Below are 18,823 nucleotides of genomic sequence, written 5' to 3' on the forward strand. Positions count from 1 at the left end.
TGAGCTTTAAGCCAACTTTTTCACTCTGCTCTTTCACTTTCATCAAGGAGCTCTTTTATTCTTCACTTTCTGACATAAAGGTGGTGTCATTTTCATATCTGAGGTTATTGATATTTCTCCTGGCAATCTTGATTCCAGCTTGTATTCTTCCAGCCCAGCTTTTCTCATGATGTACTCTGTATATAAGTTAAATAAGCAGGGTGGAAATATACATCCTTGATATACTCCTTTTCCTATTTGGAACCAGTCTGTTGTTCCATGTCCAGTTCTAACTGTTGCTTCCTGACCTGCATACAGGTTTCTCAAGAGGCAGGTCAGGTGGTCTGGTATTCCCATCTCTTTCAGAATTTTCCATAGCTAAGGAGAGTAAAATTATCCACTGATTCTTAGTGATGGTGAGGAAGAAATTTCTGTCTACTCTTCTAGGTCTTTTTGGCCAGTCTAAAAAATGCTGGACTGGAAGAAACACAAGCTAGAATCAAGATTGCCTGGAGAAATATCAATAACCTCAGATATGCAGATGATACCACCCTTATGGCAGAAAGTGAAGAGGAACTAAAAAGCCTGTTGATAAAAGTGAAAGTGGAGAGTGAAAAAGTTGGCTTAAAGCTCAACATTCAGAAAACTAAGATCATGGTATCCAGTCCCATCCCTTCATGGGAAATAGATGGGGAAACAGTATCAGACTTTATTTTGGGGGGTTCCAAAGTCACTGCAGATGGTGAGTGCAGCCATGAAATTAAAAGACACTTACTCCTTGGAAGAAAAGTTATGACCAACCTAGATGGCATATTCAAAAGCAGAGACATTACTTTCCCGACTAAGGTCTGTCTAGTCAGGGCTATGGTTTTTCCTGTGATCATGTATGGATGTGAGAGTTGGACTGTGAAGAAGGCTGAGGGCTGAAGAATTGATGCGTTTGAACTGTGGTGTTGAAGAAGACTCTTGAGAGTCCCTTGGACTGCAAGGAGATCCAACCAGTCCATTCTGAAGGAGATCAACCCTGGGATTTCTTTGGAAGAAATTATGCTAAAGCTGAAACTCTAATACTTTGGCCATCTCATGTAAAGAGTTGACTCATTGGAAAAGACTCTGATGCTGGGAGGGATTGGGGGCAGGAGGAGAAGGGGACGACAGAGGATGAGATGGTTGGAGGGCATCACTGACTGGATGGATGTGAGTCTGAGAGAACTCTGGGAGTTGGTGATGGACAGGGAGGCCTGGTGTGCAGGGGTCACAAAGCATTGGACACGACTGAGCGACAACTAAACTGAAGGTCTAAATTAACATGATGTAGACTAACACGAAAAAATTAAAAGTTTAGTAACATGTGCACATGAGAGAGACATAGGAAGACTAATTCACAAAGCCCTTGCCTTAAATGCCATCTTTAGCTAAAATCAAAAGAGTATTTTGATTATTAATGTCTAAAACTGTAAACTGTTCCTCTCCAGTTAGATGCTGTCATATGTTTGAAATAGTTAAGATATTCCAAACACTTCATTTGAAGTTTCAACCTTGAGATTGTCTGTGAGAAAAAAAAAATAATAATCAATATGCTTTTCTGGTGACTCAGATAATAAATAATCTGCCTGCAGTGCAGGAGACATGGGTTTGGGAAGATTCCCTGGAGAAGGGAATGGCAACCCATTCCAGTCTTCTTGCCTGGAGAATTCCATGGACAGAATAGCCTGGCAGGCTACAGTTCATGGGTCACAAAGAGGCAGACATGACTAGCAACTCACACACACACTAGTCTAAGGAAGAGAAAGTTTTATTTGAGCCAATGTAAGGATTATAATTTAGGAGATTGTCTTTCATAAAGCTCTGAGGATTATTCCACTGTGGTTTGATTAGAGGTCAAAGCACAGTTATGTAAGATTTTCAGGCAAAGAGTTACACATCACAGTAATCTATTGACAGTTACATAGTCCAACTAGGTGAGCAGTGGGTCCCTGTGACTCCTTCCACGATTAAAAAAGGAATGCTAGTTCTGAACATGTTACCTTTCTGGCAACTAGACATTCCTATGTTGTCAAAGGGGATCTAGCTAATGTATAATGCAGATAGATGCACGTGCGTGCAAGCACTGTCATGTCTTGACTCTTTGTGACCCCAGGGACTGCAGCCCACCAGGTTCCTCTGTCCATAGAATTTCACAGGCAAGAATACTGGAGTGGATTGCCATTTTCTCCTCCAGGGGATCTTCCCGACTCAAGGACTGAACCCATGTCTTCTGTGTCTCCTGCATTGGCAGGTGGAATCTTTACCACTGAGCCAATCTGGGAAGCCCCAGTGTAGATGCACAATACATACTAAAGGGGAGACCTTTAGGAGCTCAAATGGCATAGAAAATTCAATGTTAAATTTTTTTATTGTCCTTCCTTAAAATAATTTTACTTCATCATTCTCCCTTTTGATCATTCATTTTTTTGATAGCATTAGGTTGCCAAATATTTGGTCTTTCAATATCAAGGTGGTTGTTTACTTAAACTTATAATCTGTCATGTCCCTGGCTTCCAGGTCTTAATTGCTCATTTCTTTCTTATTTTTAGGGAGCTGTGTTAGTAAGATGTCTGGGAGAGACTAACAGTCAATTGCAAAGTGCTCAATAGGATTTAGGCCAATTTTAATTTACATGCATATTGTATATTTTCATTTTCTGTAGAACTATATAAGTGATCAATAGTCTTAAGTTGTTTAAATATCATTAACTTAGCAGGAGTAGATGATACTTAGCCTGAAAGACAAGAAACAACCCCTTCATAAATTACACGAAATATAAGCAAAATCGCCAGTAGGAGTAACAATGTGATTGAAGTGACAGTCGCTCAGCTGTGTCTTTGTGACCCCATGAACTGTAGCCTTCTAGGCTCCTCTGTCCATAGAATTCTTCAGACAAGAATACTGGAGTAGGTAGTCATTACCTTCTTCAAGGGATCTTCAGACCCAGAGATGGAACCCAGGTCTCTTGCATTGCAGGCAGATTGTTTCTTCTATGAGCCACTAGGGAAGCCCCTACAATGTGAAGGTTTAAGCCAGGAACCTCCCAAACAAAACCATTTTCCTAATATTTCTTATAAACTTAGAAAGGATTATTCAGAGCAGAAATTTGATTTTTTCATGTGTGTCATAATGCAGGTTATATAGAAGACTCATAAGGTATAAAAACACAACATTCAGTATGTATTATAGCACAAATGTCCCCTTAGGAAGATGTTAGAATATTAAGGGCCATGATTCTGAGGGATCACTTTTTTTTTTTTTTTTTTAATATCATGGAGACTTCTGAGTTTAACAGGCTAATGCCTTAAGTTTATCTTTCAAAGTTTGCTGAATAGATTTTGTTAAAGCATCTATGTAAGCAATGACATCTATTCATGTAAGTGAAGAAACTTATCATGGCCAATGGTCATACCATTGGAAAATTTATTGAACTCTGCATGCTTATATTAGGCAGACTGGCAGGGGCTGTTTTCAAGGTTATCCATAGGTGACCTTGAGCCAAAAGATATCAACTGTGCCTCTTTCTAACCAACTTCAGGGAAACCAAGTCTGTAAGTTTGTTGCATAAATCCTCTGGGTCCCATTAGGAGCTACACAAAGTATTTCTGATCACCTTAAATCAATCAGTTTCAAATCAAAGTAGCTGGACCTCAAAGTTATAGTATATTGAAAACTTGAAAATCAGGGATTATCCATCCTAGTCTCTGAGTACTGTTAGGTTGATTATCCTTGGCATGATTGGCTCTTTTCCAAAAGAGAGAGGCCTTCCTATTTAGATGGCCATATCCTGATGTCAGACAGATAAATCCATCCCATAACTAAGGAGTAATGCCACCAGAGTCTAGTTGTTATGTTTCTAGATTTAGCTTCAGCATGCTGCTCTGACTGGAACTGAGTAACATTGAGTGAAAAGGAGTATTTATGACCAGATTTAGAACAGGTATCATTAATTGGCCTGATGAATGGGTCCTACTTAGTGGCAGTGGTGGTGGCTTGCACAGTAGAATTTCTTCCTCCAACATAATTTCTCAGAAAGTGAAAGAAAGAGAATTCGCTCAATTGTGTCTGACTCTTTGCGACCCCATGGACTATAGCCTACCAGGCTTCTCAGTCCATGGAATTTTCCAGGAAAGAGTACTAGAGTGAGTTGTCATTTCCCTCCCAAGGGGATATTGTCAACCCAGGGACTGAACCCGGGTCTCTCACATTTCAGGCAGACAGTTTACCATCTGAGCCACCAGGGAAAGTGAAAGTGAAGTCGCTCAGTTGCCAGGGTCCAGCCCCGGTGGATCCAGGGTGATTCGAAGGTGGGGGGATGGAGTCGGCGTCTTTGGAAAAATACATATTTAATCACAGATATAGAGAGATTAGAAATGGATAGTGTAGTAGAAGATTAGTTGAGAAAAAGAGGCTGAATAACTTGGATTATGTGGAATAGCATCCATGCTCCAGATGGGAATTCAGCCAGAAAAACGGGAGCAAGAAAGAAGCGACATGGGGGAATCAGTCTTTCCAGAAACTGATCTGATTTCTTTATTTTTGGGTTTGCTTATATACCTTTTGTTACACATAGGGATGAATACAGAGTCACGCGGGGGTCAGCAGTCCTGACCTTTATCAAAATCAGGTGCTTCACATAAATGTATAAAAAAAGGTCTTAGGGATATTACATCATCTTCTGGCCATGAGTGAGACCTGCTGACATTTTATGATCCTTTCTTTCTGATAACCAAAAACTTATTTCTTCCAAGCGTGTTTTTTCTCAAACCAGGCACCATCCTCCAAATAAAGCTGCATTCCTATAGGGTGAGGGTGTAGTGAGTTACAATCGAGAAAGGAATTTATTTAACCCAAGGTTAATAGGATTAATCTTAAAGGTTAATACTTATTTCTCCTATATGTTAGTTATATTCATTAGAAGGGTAGGGAACATGGAGATTTAGCAGCAAACATCAGCCTAACAAATGAAAATCCTTTCACCAATGCTCCTCTTAAGATCTGTTTAGTCTTAAGATATGATAAAATTACATTTTTACATAGCAAGGACACAGTGATTTATAACAAAGTACAGTGATCTATTACAAAAGAGAAAATCCATTAACTCAAAAAGTCTAGTATTGCTAACATCAAAAACTACCATATTTCCTTTGCTATATTCCAAATACATTGATTAATATATTCCCAGGTGCCTAAGGATATGGAGGCCTGGCAGCAATCATTGACTCAACAAGAAGAAAAAGCCCTATGCTAATTAAGACTCTCAAAATACTCCAAAACTCTGTGCTGTTTATGGTTAAGAAGTAGTAAACAATCATGTGGCAGGAGTATGGATAATCCTGTCACACAAGCTAGTCTGTCAGCAGAGAGGTTTGACCTAAGACATCCTTGTCCCACCCAGAGCAGGGAATTAGCAGCAATTATTGACACAACAAATGAAAAACCCTTCACCAATATAATTCCTAACCAACACACTATACTAATAATTTCTAACTCCCCAAAAGAATTCACCTTTAATAAGTCTAAAACATCTCATGCCTCTCAGGTTGGGAGGCTGTAAACAATCACATGCGGCCAGACAAACCTATACAGGTAGGCTAGATAACCTTCAGAGGAGTCCGTAAGCTGAAACACTCTTGTCAAGCCCAAGAATTTTTATTGCCTTGGAGCTGCACGTTTACTCCTTCTCCAAGAGAAATGGTTATAGGGGAGAGCCCCCGTAAAGTCAGAGGTGTAGGTGAGTGCATAAAACAGACTCTGGTTTTGGGGTTAGATGCTCGGGAACAGGGGGTTTCCTGAGGCTTGATCACACCTTTGCGTATGCCAAGCCTCGTTCCTCATGACCTTTGCCATGGGCGGAGTTCCTCACGCTGGCCCCCGGCACTCAGTCTTGTCCGACTCTTTGCCACACTGTGGACTGTAGCTCACCAGGCTCCTCCATCCATGACATTTTCCAGGCAAGAATACTGGAGTGGGTTGCTGTTTCCTTCTGTAGGGGATTTTCCTGACCCAGGGATCAAATCCAGGTCTCCTGCATTGCAGGCAGACGCTTTACTGTCTGAGCCACCAGGGAAGCCCATATTTCTTTGAGGCCCCTTTTTGGGGCAGAGGGGCAAAAATATTAGAGTGAGTTGCCATTCCCTTCTCCAGGAGATCTTCCCAACCCAGGGATTGAACCCTGGTCTCCCACGTTGCAGGCAGATGCTTTACCGTCTGAGCCACCAGGGAGCCACCAGGGAAGCCCCACATAATTCCTAAGGGTCAACCTATCTGAATTTTGAAGGGATAAAGTCCATCAAGGTAATCCACAAGTGCTGGCCATAGGTAACTGGCTAGAAACCCAGCAGTTGGATTGATTTTTTTGAAACTTCCATGATTGAGCCCAAGGAAAAAAATGCATTTAGTTTATAATGAAAAATGTGAGCAATTATCCAAGTGATTAACATACAGTCCTGGCTTAGCATATTTGGTTAGCTGTCTCCTTCATATATCATCATCATCTTCTCATCCTGGTCTGGTAGTTAGCAGAGATCAGGTGTCAGAAATAGGAGTTGTAATGCATTCAATAGAGGAACAATTTTTGAGGTGAGAAATGTTAATCCGAGAGTTTACTCCTTTAAATTTTGCACAAAAGGGATTTGTTAACATGGCCTTTGCCAATGGCTATAAAAGTCCTTTATCTGAAATCTTGTCCAGTAGTTAAAATCTCCAGGCCATAACCTATGGTTCTTCAGGTTTTCATCTCCTGCAGCTCACTGGGAAAGGAATTAGTTAATAACTTCTCATTTTCTTTAAGGGATTTAATAAGTCCTTGGCAATAACATAGTATGTCACCTTTAAGTATGCCTTCATCTTAAGATGCCTACATCTAAGCACAAAGGTTTCCCAGTGATTATTTCAAAAAGAAACCATTGATGTTTCCCAAAAGGAGTGAGCCTGAGATTGAGAAGCACCAGTGAGAGGCCTTGTGGCCATGAAAGATTAAAAATCTCTGAGAATTTTTTCAATTAAATTCTGAGAGTACTGTTAATTCTTTTTACCAGTCCCAAATATTGGGGATAATAAGCACAGTGAATATGCTGCATTATTGGCCAAATACCACAAATGGAATTAATTTTTTGTTCAGTAAAGTGAATCCCTTGATTGCTGTGCAACTCAGAAAGAATCCATCCAAATAGAAATTACTCTGTCCAATAGAAGATTGTCTACTGATAAAACCGTTGCTCTCCTGTAAGAAAATTCTTCCACCTCATGTGAGAATATGCAAACTGTTACCAAAATATATTTATATCCTTGATGGTGGCATTTGGACAACATCCAATTACCATACTTCAAAATATTCTTTAGGAAAGGAAAAGTGACCTAAAGATCCATAAAGTGGCTTTGAAGGAGTATATTTAGAGAAATTCAATTTGGGTTACTGTGCGGGACTGTTCCCAGATATATTGTTTCTCCTGTAACATTATTATTATTATTATTTTTTTTTCAGGATCCCAATTGGTTATGGAATGCATGTGCTAGAGTAAAGATAATTGAGCACCTATAGGCATTCAGTTCAGTTCAGTTCAGTCGCTCAATCGTGTCCGACTCTTTGCGATCCCATGAATCGCAGCATGCCGGGCCTCCCTGTACATCACCAACTCCGGGAGTTCACTCAGACTCACGTCCATCGAGTCAGTATTGCCATCCAGCCATCTCATCCTCTATCATCCTCTTCTCTTTCTGCCCACAATCCCTCCCTACATAGAGACCTCTTATTCGGTTCAAACCATATTTGTGATGTGAGGGCAAAGACTCCCTTTCTTCTTGCATACTTGTTGTTCATCATCCAGGGCTAATTTTTGAGGAAATTAGCTTGACACTTTGGGATCAGGTTTAAGCAGCAGATGTTCTCAAAGCTGGACAGACGTAGTTTAACTGCTGAGTCAGCGAATTGATTCCCGGTGGCCTCTATTGAATCAGATTTGGGATATTCATGTATTTTGAAAATGGGTAATCATCTGGATAATTTTATAGAGTCTAACAGTTCTGAGACTAGTTTTCCAGTTTTATGGATTGGCCTGAGGAAGTAAGAAATTCTTTTTGCTTCTAAAGCATCCCAAAATCATGAACCACTCTGAAAACTTAATGGCTATTTTTGTAAATATTTGCTATTAGGTCTTTGGCAAGTTGACAAATCCAGATTAGAACAATTAGTTCAGCTGGTTGTGTCAAATTGGTGTCTATTAAATACAAACTTCCAGTTAGGTTCATGGTGGATGTTACTACATATCCAGCTCAGTAATATCCCTGTTCATCTTTTAAGTAGGATCCATCTACAAACCAAATTAAGTCAGTATTTTTAATAGAAATTTCTTGTAAATAACTTCTAGAAATAAGAAAATAATTAGTAAAATGCAATAGTGACCGTTTTCTGCCTGTGGTGCTAGAAGCAAAGTTTTGGGATTAAGATTATTGTATTCAACCAAAGTAATCTTAGGTACGGAGAAGGCAATGGCACCCCACTCCAGTGCTCTTGCCTGGAAAATTCCATGGACTGAGGAGCCTGGTGGGTTACAGTCCATGAGGTCTCAAAGAGTCAGACACGACTGAGCAACTTCACTTTCACTTTTCACGTTCATGCATTGGAGAAGGAAATGGCAACCCACTCCAGTGTTCTTGCCTGGAGAATCCCAGGGACAGGGGGGCCTGGTGGGCTGCCGTCTCTGGGGTCGTACAGAGTCAGACATGACTGAAGTGACTTAGCGGTAGCAGCAGCAATCTTAGGTAAGCAGAGCAACCATACCTCATAAAGATCTCATCTCACAGATCAGTGCTGAATATGAGAATTCAAAAGGGATTCAACTGAGTGTGGAATACATCAAAGGAGACCAATTAGAATTTCTTCAGTATCTTTGCACAGACAGCTGTTGTTGAAACAACCCTCATACACAGTTCTTTTGCCACTGAATATAGCTCCTGGATGTAATAGCATATGGTTGAATGCTGGCCACTGTGTCTTTGAGTTAATACTTCTAGAAAATTTCCTTTATTTTCATGTAGGAGGAGAATACAATGTTAATTTGTGATAAGGCCTGATGTTACAATCTGAGTCAATGAAAAATTTAAGTCATCTCTAGTTTTTTCTCTTTCTATTGGCCATTCATTTGGGTCTAGTCAACCAGACTAGTAATGCATACAGAAGTTGGACAATGAGAAGAAAAGTTAGGTATCCACTTCCTACAAAGTCCAATTAGACCTCAAAATCCTCTTAGCTATTTCTTTGCTTTGGGATGCAAGAAGGCCAGGATTCCCTGAGCTCTTTAAGACTCAGTTACCAGTCCTTCCTTAGATAGCAAATGACCTAAATCATTCACAGTTGGTAAGCAGAATTGCAGTTTGTCTTTGAGTACCTCTGTCTTTTAGAGGCTGATTGTAACAGGTGAATAGTGTCCTCTTGAGAATATCTTGAGAGTCCTTTCTAGACCATTAAAATGTCATCTACATAGTTAATGAAGATACAGCCACTAGAAAAATGTATGTCAGCCAAATCATCTTTAAGTAATAGAAAAATAAATAGGACTTTTTAGTATAGTCCTGATGCTAACCATCCAGGTGTACTGACATTCTTCCAACATGAAAGTAAAAAAGTGTTGACTTTCCTTTTCCACTGGAATACTAAAGAATGCAATGCATAGGTCTATTACTGAAAAATAATAGGTATCTGCCTGATAGACTGAAAGCAGAGAGTAAAATTTGGGAAGCACAGGGTGGTAAGGAATCGTCACAGTGTTACTTATCCTACATATAAAATGGCATAATACCACTTGGAGGTTAACAATGGTAAGTTAAAGATGTATACTATGAACCCTAAAGCAACAATTAAGAAAGCAAGCAGCCATACCTCCAACAAAGGAGCGAACTATAATAAAATTCTTCAACTAATGCAATAGAAGGCAAGACAAGAGGAAAAGGAAAAGAGATTTGAGGGACAATTAGAAAACAAGGTGATATATTTAAATATAATCATGTCAATAACTACAGTAAATGAAGGAGTTTATTCAAACTGATGAATGACATATATTAAAAACCTAAAGATAAGGTGTAAATCTGAGCACAGATACAAAAATATCTTCAGGAACTTATGCGAGAATTTAAGTTTGTAGGATGAAAGATCAATGTAAAATTTTATTTTATTTCTATATACTAGGAACGGATAATTTGAAATTGAAATAAAAATGATTGTATTTAAAGTAGAGTTACTTCAGGTTCTACTACAAAGCCACAGTCATCAAGACAATATCGTACTGGCACAAAGACAGAAATATAGATCAAGGGAACAAAATAGAAAGCCCAGAGAAAAATCCACACACCTATGGACACCTTATCATTGACAAAAGAGGCAAGAATGTACAATGGATTAAAGACAATCTCTTTAACAAGTGGTGCTGGGAAAACTGGTCAACCACTTGTAAAAGAATGAAACTAGAACACTTTCTAACACCATTCACAAAAATAAACTCAAAATGCATTAAAGATCTAAATGTAAGACTAGAAACTATAAAACTCCTAGAGGATAACAAAGGCAAAACACTCTCTGACATAAATCACAGCAGGATCCTCTATGATCCACCTCCCAGAATACTGGAAATAAAAGCAAAAATAAACAAATGGGATCTAATTAAAAGCTTCTGCACAACAAAGGAAACTATAAACAAGGTGAAAAGACAGCCTTCGGAATGGGAGAAAATAATAGCAAATGAAGCAACTGACAAACAACTAATCTCAAAAATATACAAGCAACTCCTGCAGCTCAATTCCAGAAAAATAAATGACCCAATCAAAGAATGGGCCAAAGAACTAAATAGACATTTCTCCAGAGAAGACATATGGGTGGCTAACAAACACATGAAAAGATGCTCAACATCACTCATTATCAGAGAAATGCAAATCAAGACCACAATGAGGTACCATTTCACACCAGTCAGAATGGCTGCGATCCAAAAGTCCACAAGCAATAAATGCTGGAGAGGGTGTGGAGAAAAGGGAACCCTCTTACACTGTCGGTGGGAATGCAAACCAGTACAGCCACTATGGAGAACAGTGTGGAGATTCCTTAAAAAACTACAAATAGAACTTCCTTATCACCCAGCAATCCCACTGCTGGGCATACACACTGAGGAAACCAGAATTGAAAGAGACACGTGTACCCCAATGTTCATCGCAGCACTGTTTATAATAGCCAGGACATGGAAGCAACCTAGATGTCCATCAGCAGATGAATGGATAAGAAAGCTGTGGTACATATACACAATGGAGTATTACTCAGCCATTAAAAATAATACATTTGAATCAGTTCTAATGAGGTGGATGAAACTGGAGCCTATTATACAGAGTGAAGTAAGCCAGAAGGAAAAACACTAATAAAGTATACTAACACATATATATGAAATTTAGAAAGATGGTAATGATAGCCCTGTATGCAAGACAGCAAAAAAGACACAGATGTAAAGAACAGACTTTTGGACCCTGTGGGAGAGGGAGAGGGTGGGATGATTTGGGAGAATGGCATTGAAACATGTATACTATCATGTAAGAAATGAATCACTAGTCTAGGTTCGATGCAGGATACAGGATGCTTGGGGCTGGTGCACTGGGATGACCCAGAGAGATGATATGGGGAGGGCGATGGGATGGGGTTCAGGGTTGGGAACTCATGTACACCTGTGGTGGATTCATGTCAATGTATGGCAAAATCAATACAGTATTGTAAAAAAAATTAAATAAAAAATTAAATAAAGTAAAATTAAAATGTGAAATACTTAGAGATAAATTTTAAAAGAGTAAAAGTCTTATATAATGAAAATTAATATTTATGAAAGAAACTGAGAAATATACTATGCTCATGGTTCAGATTTATTGCATTAGAATTTCAGTCTCCCTAAATTGATGTACAGATTCCAAAAAATTTCATTCAAAATCCCATCATTAGATATAGGATTTTGTCAGTTGCTCAGTCGTGTCCAACTCTTTGCCACCCCATGGATTGCAGCACACCAGGCTTTCATGTCCATCATCTACTCTCAGAGCTTACTCAAACTCATGTCCATCGAGTTGGTGATGCCACCCAACCATCTCATCCTCTGTCTTCCCCTTCTCCTCCTGCCTTCAATCCTTCCCAGCATCATGGTCTTTTCTAATGAGTTAGTTCTTCCCATCAGGAGGCCAAAGTATTGGAACTTCAGTTTCAGCATTAGTCCTTCCAAAGAATATTCAGAACTGATTTCCTTTAGGATTGACTGGTTTGATCTTCAGTCCAAGGGACTCTCAAGAGTCTTCTCCAAGATATTAGGAAGTGCAAATTAAAACCACAATGTGATACCATCACACATCTATTAGTCTAAAATTAAAAAGATTGACTTTACCAACTGTGGTCAAGGATATAAAACAACTGGAACTCTCCTACAGTCTGGGCAAAATGCACTTAATGAAATAGTGTAATCACTTGGGAAATTGTTTGGAAGTTGCCGGGGGCCAGCGTGAGGAACTCTGCCCATGGCAAAGGTCATGAGGAAGGAAGCTTGGCATACACAAAGGCGTGATCAAGCCTCAGGAAACCTGTTCCCGAGCATCTACCCCCAAAACCAGAGTACTTTACTTGGGGCTCTCCCCCATAACCATTTCTCTCAGAGAAGGAGTTAACTTGCAGCTCCAGTAAATAAAAATTCCTGGGTATGACAAGAGTGTTTCAACTTATGAACTCTGAAGGTTCTCTGGCCTGCCTGATCAGGCTCGTCCAGCCACATGTGATTGTGTACAACCTCCCAACTGTGAGAGGCACGGGATGTTTTAAAACTTTCCAAATACAGACTCTTTTGAGAAGTTAGAATATCATTAGTATAGTACAGTGGGTTGATTAGAAATTATATTGGTGAAGGGTTTTTTCATTTGTCGACCAATAATTACTGCTAATTCCTTGCCCTGGGTGTTACAAGGATGTCTCAGGTCAAACTTCTCTGCTGACAGACTAGCTTGTGTGACAACCCCTCAGCCATAAACAGCACAGAGAGTTTGGAGTATTACCGTAGGGCTTTTTTCATTGATGGGTCAATGATTGCCATCAGGCCTCCATATCCGTAGGCACCTGGGAATATATTAATCAATGTATTTGGAATATAGAAAAGGAAATATAGTAGTTTTTTGATGTTAGCAATACTAGACTTTTTGAGTTAATAAATCTTCTCTTTTGTTATAGATCACTGTACTTTGTTATGAATCACTATGCTATGTAAAAATGTAACTTTATCAATATCTTAAGACAAAATAGATCTTAAGGGGAACATTGGTGAAGGGTTTTCATTAATTGAGCCAATATTGGCTGCTAAATCTCCATATTCCTGCCCTTATAATGAATATAACTAGCATATAGGAAAAATAAGTATTAACCTTTAAGATTAATCATGTTAAACCTTAGGTTAAGTAAATTCCTTTCCTAGTTGTAACTCACTACACCCTCACCCTATAGGAATGCAACTTTATTTGGAGGGTGGCGCCTGATTGAAGAAAAAAATCACCCCTGGAAAAATAAGTTTTCTGGTTAACTGACCGTTATCAGAAAGGGCCATAAAATGTCAGCAGATCTCATGGTCAGAAGATGATGAAACTCATAAGACCTTTGTATAATTTTATATGAAGCACCTGATTGTGACAAGGGTCAGGTCTGCTGACCCTTGCGTGACTCTGTATTCATCCCTATGTATAATAAAAAGGTATATAAACAAACCTGAAAAATAAAGAAATTGGATCAGTTTCCGGAAAGACTGATTCCCCCATGTCATTTCTTTCTCGCTCCCCATTTTCCTGGCTAAATTCCCATCTGGTATGTGGGTACTCACCAAGCCTGCTAATTCTGCCTGGGCTTCTGAGATCCAACCGGGGAGGCCTCAGTGCCTCCTCTCCTTCGGGAGAATGGAAAGACGCCCGTGGCCTATGTAGGTGGTGATTGGTATTCCATGTAAACCAGTTATTCAGCCTATTTTCTCCACTAATTTTTCCTACTACACTATCCGTTTCTAATCTCTCTATATATCTGTAATTAAATAAGTTTTTTCCAGGATGCCGATTCTGTCCCTTCCTTCGAATTACCCTGGATCCACTGGGGCCGGACCCTGGCAGGAAGTCTCTTAAAAAGTTAAATGCATGCCTACCATGTGATCCAGGCTTTCTACTCCTAAGAGCATATATTTATACAAAGATTTATGTGTGTGTGTATGTGTGTGTGTGCACTCTGCTGCTGCTGCTAAGTTGCTTCAGTCATGTCCGATTCTGTGCGACCCCATAGACGGCAGCCCACCAGGCTCCCACTTCCCTAGGATTCCCCAGGCAAGAATACTGGAGTGGTTTGCCATTTCCTTCTCCAATGTGTGAAAGTGAAATGTGAAAGTGAAGTCACTTAGTCATGTCTGACTCTTAGCAACCCCATGGACTGCAGCCTACCATGCTCCTCTGTCCATGGGGTTTTCCAGGCAAGAGTACTGGAGTTGGGTGCCATCACCTTCTCTGGTGTGTGCACTCAGTCATGTCTAATTCTTTGTGACCCCATGGACTATACCCTGCCAGGCTCCTCTGTCCACTGGATTTCCCAGGCAAGACTACTGGGGTGGGTTGCCATTTCCTATTCCAGGGAATCTTTCCCACTCAAGAATTAAACCTGCATTTCTTACATCTCCTGCATTAGCAGACACATTCTTTGCCACTAGCATCACCTGGGAAGCCCCACACGAAGACTAATACAGAATGTTGTGCCTGCTTTGTTTTTAACGGTGGAAAACTAGGAACAACCCATGTGTCCATCAAGAGGTGAATGGATAAACTGTGCTATATTGCACAATTGAATAGTACTCAGAAATAGGACAGAGCTCTTAAAACATGCTACAATATGGAAGGGTCTTACTATATGTTGAATGAAAGAAGTTTATACCAGAAAAATAGAGCACATAATGTCTGATTATGTTTAGTAAAAATCTAAGATATACAAACTAATATTTACCAATGTATAGCAGATCAGTCATTGCTTGGTAACAGTAGGGACAAGAAGGGGTGGAATGAAGGGGTTATTAAGGAGTAAAAGGAAATTTTTATGTGGTAATAGATATGTTCATTATATTGATTATAAATATGATTTTATGGTGTTTACACATTGAAACTTATCACAATGTACACACTAAATGTGTGCAAGTTATTGTATGTTAACTACTTAGTTTTTTTTTTAAGAATCTTCTTGGAAAAAAATAATTATGCTTAAAAGTCTGAAGTGAGCCTTTGTTTTTTAAAGATGTTAAAACATGTCTGTTTATAAAGCTTTCTATAATTGTAGATGCATAAAAATACAAAGAAATTCTTCTATCCAGAGATTGGAATTTCTGTTAATACTGTGCCTGAAGCACAAATACACCATTTAAAAATGAAATCAAGTGTCAGTAAAAACAGAGGTCAGGAATGTAAGGCAGACTAATTCAAATGTCATTTTGACATCTAGTTGAGATAAATATCTATGTTTGTACAGAATTGAAAATTGACTAGGGCATTAGTGAGAACACCCAAAGACTATTTACTGGAGCTGAAATATATAAGCAAGGTGACAAAAGGTCGGTGATTTATGGATATAACCTGGTTCAGTAAAAGAAGTGAATTAAAAAACATCAAGCATACGCCTTGCTAAATAATTTCTCAGTATAAAATTAACTCCATAGACTGAAAATTGCCCCAAAGGAAACATAAAACTGGTCTATAGGACAATCTGAAAAGGTCAAGTAGACACTTCCTTGACAGTATAAGGTTATTCTTTATCAGACATTCACCTTTATTTGACCTGTTTTTTTTTTTAATTCTTATGAATGGATTTTCATCCAACTTAATTTCAACCGTTTCCTTTGAGAATCTGTCCCTTAAATGTATAGTTTTCAATGTCAGTAAAATAACGATCTTTAATATATTTAGTTCTCAACTTTATTTAATCAAAGCTATCTCATTCACTGATAGTGTAAGACCTGTTTTGGCACCTGCACTTTCCTGATGCCATCTATTCAATAGATCAACATTATCCAGGCTCCCAAGAGCACCTGTTTCTCTCCTTGTCTACCTTCCTTTTAGCTATTTCTCTGGTAATTTATAGTCTTATTTATGTATGTGTGAATGTGTGTATATTCTCTTTCTCTCTCCTGATAAAATTAAATTTGGTAAATGTCAAATACTATCAGAAATTGAGTAATTTATACAAATGACAAGTTACAGAACTTCTGCAGTCTTTTTATTTTTAATATTAACATTTATTCCAAATACACCTATTTATAATATATGTATGAGTGTCCTTTTTGAAATTAGTATGCATTTTCTTTTAATCATTTAAGTAATATTAAACATTTATCATATATTAGGAACTGCATGAAGTCTTGAAGCTTCAGTGCAGAAAAAGATAGATATAGTTTGTCTTCATATAACTTATAATCTAGTGAAAAAATTAAAAATTTGAGCCCTTATTTAGATATGCTACTTATAGACATGATCATTAATGGCTCAAAAAGTAGATAATTTCTAAGAACCAGTGTTTCAAAGTCAGCTTTCTACTCCCTGTCTAATCTCACTTGGTCCACAAAACTCTGACCTAATATTTAGACTATGTGGCTCAGCTGGTAAAGAATCCGCCTAAATGAGAGAGACCTGGCTTCGATCCCTGGGTTGGGAAGATCCCCTGGAGAAGGGAACAGCTACCCACTCCAGTATCTTGACCTAGAGAACTCCATGGACTGTATAGACCATGGTGTCACAAAGAGTTGGACATGAATGAGCAACTCTCACTAATGATTCTTAATTTGAATTTACTTATTGTAAATTTCACCTGTCTGTAAATTTCATCCTTCTTTGTATCATGTCAACATTGCCTTATATTGTTATCTGAAGAGTTTATGCATAAATATCTTATACTGTCCCATTGGGTGTAGGGTTTTTGGATGTGAGGATGATACTTTATGCTTCTGTGTTTTCCTCCTACATAGCAGAACACATACTAGAAATTTAATTAGGTTGTATTGATGGTGTCATCTCCAGTTTTCTTATTTTGGCAAACAGTCTTTGGCTTGAATTGCATTAAATCATAATTATTTTGCAGTGGGGATTTCTTAAAGTGTTATCTGCAACAATATCACAGAAAATGTAATTTAAAAAGTTTTATTGATTGTAATGGTTATCATCCAAGATGTATCAACATATATTTTAAGAAAAAGCTAATACACATATTTAAAGCTTGGGCTCTCATATAAAGAGATAATTGTCTTGTACAGTTTGGCTATTGAGATTTAGATTTGTAAATAAAGTATTAAGATCTCAGTATGGTGCTAGTGGCAAAGAACCTGCCTGCCAGCACAGGAGACATAAGAGACAGGGTTAGATTCCTGGGTCAAGAAGATCCTCTGGAGGAGGGCATGGCAACCCACTCCAGTATTCTTGCCTGGAGAACCCCATGGACAGAGGAGCCTGGCAGGCTGCTATCCATAGGGTTTCAAAGAGTAAGACATAACTGAAGTGACTTAAGGTCACAGATATCCTTTATTGTATACAGAGTGATAGATAAGGAAGTAAAGTAACACACAGGAAAATAATTTGTAATGAAATTAATACTTATTAAAATTCTACATCATGAATGGTAGAAATAAAACTGTTCTTTGATGCTACAGGCTCAAACTAAAGGAACTTCTCTCTTTTCATTTAGTCTGCCTGAAACTGAATTGCTCTCAAAATAAGTAGATGGTACATATTTATTTTTATGTTGCACTATGTGAACAGAAGGCAAAGAGGCAGGTGGCCTTGTGGCTATAATGTATAAGTGATTGCTTATATCCTGGATTCCATTTCCATCCTGCCTTAACTTATTTAAGGCTACTGCTGAGAAGACTATGCAAATTTGGTTTGATTGGAGACCCACTCAGGGCTTTGTGATTAGACTGTATGTCAGTCTTAATGAAAAGTGTACTTCTTGTATACCTTGCATTAGAGTAGCCATAATTTTACAAGTGGAACTTGTACTGCAACCAGATAATATATGTACTTTTTGTTCTACTAGAAAATCACATTTATGAATCTGGCCAGTGGTTTCTATTTCAACTCTGACTCAATCTACAAGTTAAATTAACAGCCTTAAAAAAGCCTCACCTATCAAGTGTGGAACAAAAGATAAGGGCAGATTTCAGACTTAGCAGTATCTGAAGTAGAGTCTTAGAGATGAAGTAGAAAGCTGATAGAATAGGAGAGATCATTCTTGCATAGAAATTTGATGACACACCTTTGGAGTTTATGATAGCAACAGGAGTTGAAGAATCTATATTAAATGTCTATGCATCGTGGGTTGAGAGTGGAATCCATAGCTAAGGCCCTTTTGCAAAGAAATTTCACCTATTGATGAATGATGTGGAGAAGAGTGGGACGGACATGAAAGGTATCCATAAACCTTGGACACAAAGGAGAAGAAACATCCACATCAGATTAGGACAAAATTATATTTTACATCTTATGGTTCGGGGTTATATCAGAAGCTTACTAAATGTTATTTATAGTTTGTTGTATATATATTTGTACTTCATTTATCCATGGTTTTTCTGCTCTATTAGATAGGTTCAAATTTTATTAATTATTTTTGGTATATACATGTTTGTGTTTTATGTATCTATTAAGAATATATCCAGCAGTAACCAACTGAAAACCCAAAATATTGAGCTGAAAAATACAGAAATCTCTTTCATTCTTACATGTAGGTAATGTGTAAATAAGTAATTCAAGAATAATGCAA

This window comes from Ovis aries, chromosome 22 (genome assembly GCF_016772045.2).
Source record: "Ovis aries strain OAR_USU_Benz2616 breed Rambouillet chromosome 22, ARS-UI_Ramb_v3.0, whole genome shotgun sequence".
NCBI lineage: Eukaryota > Metazoa > Chordata > Mammalia > Artiodactyla > Bovidae > Ovis > Ovis aries.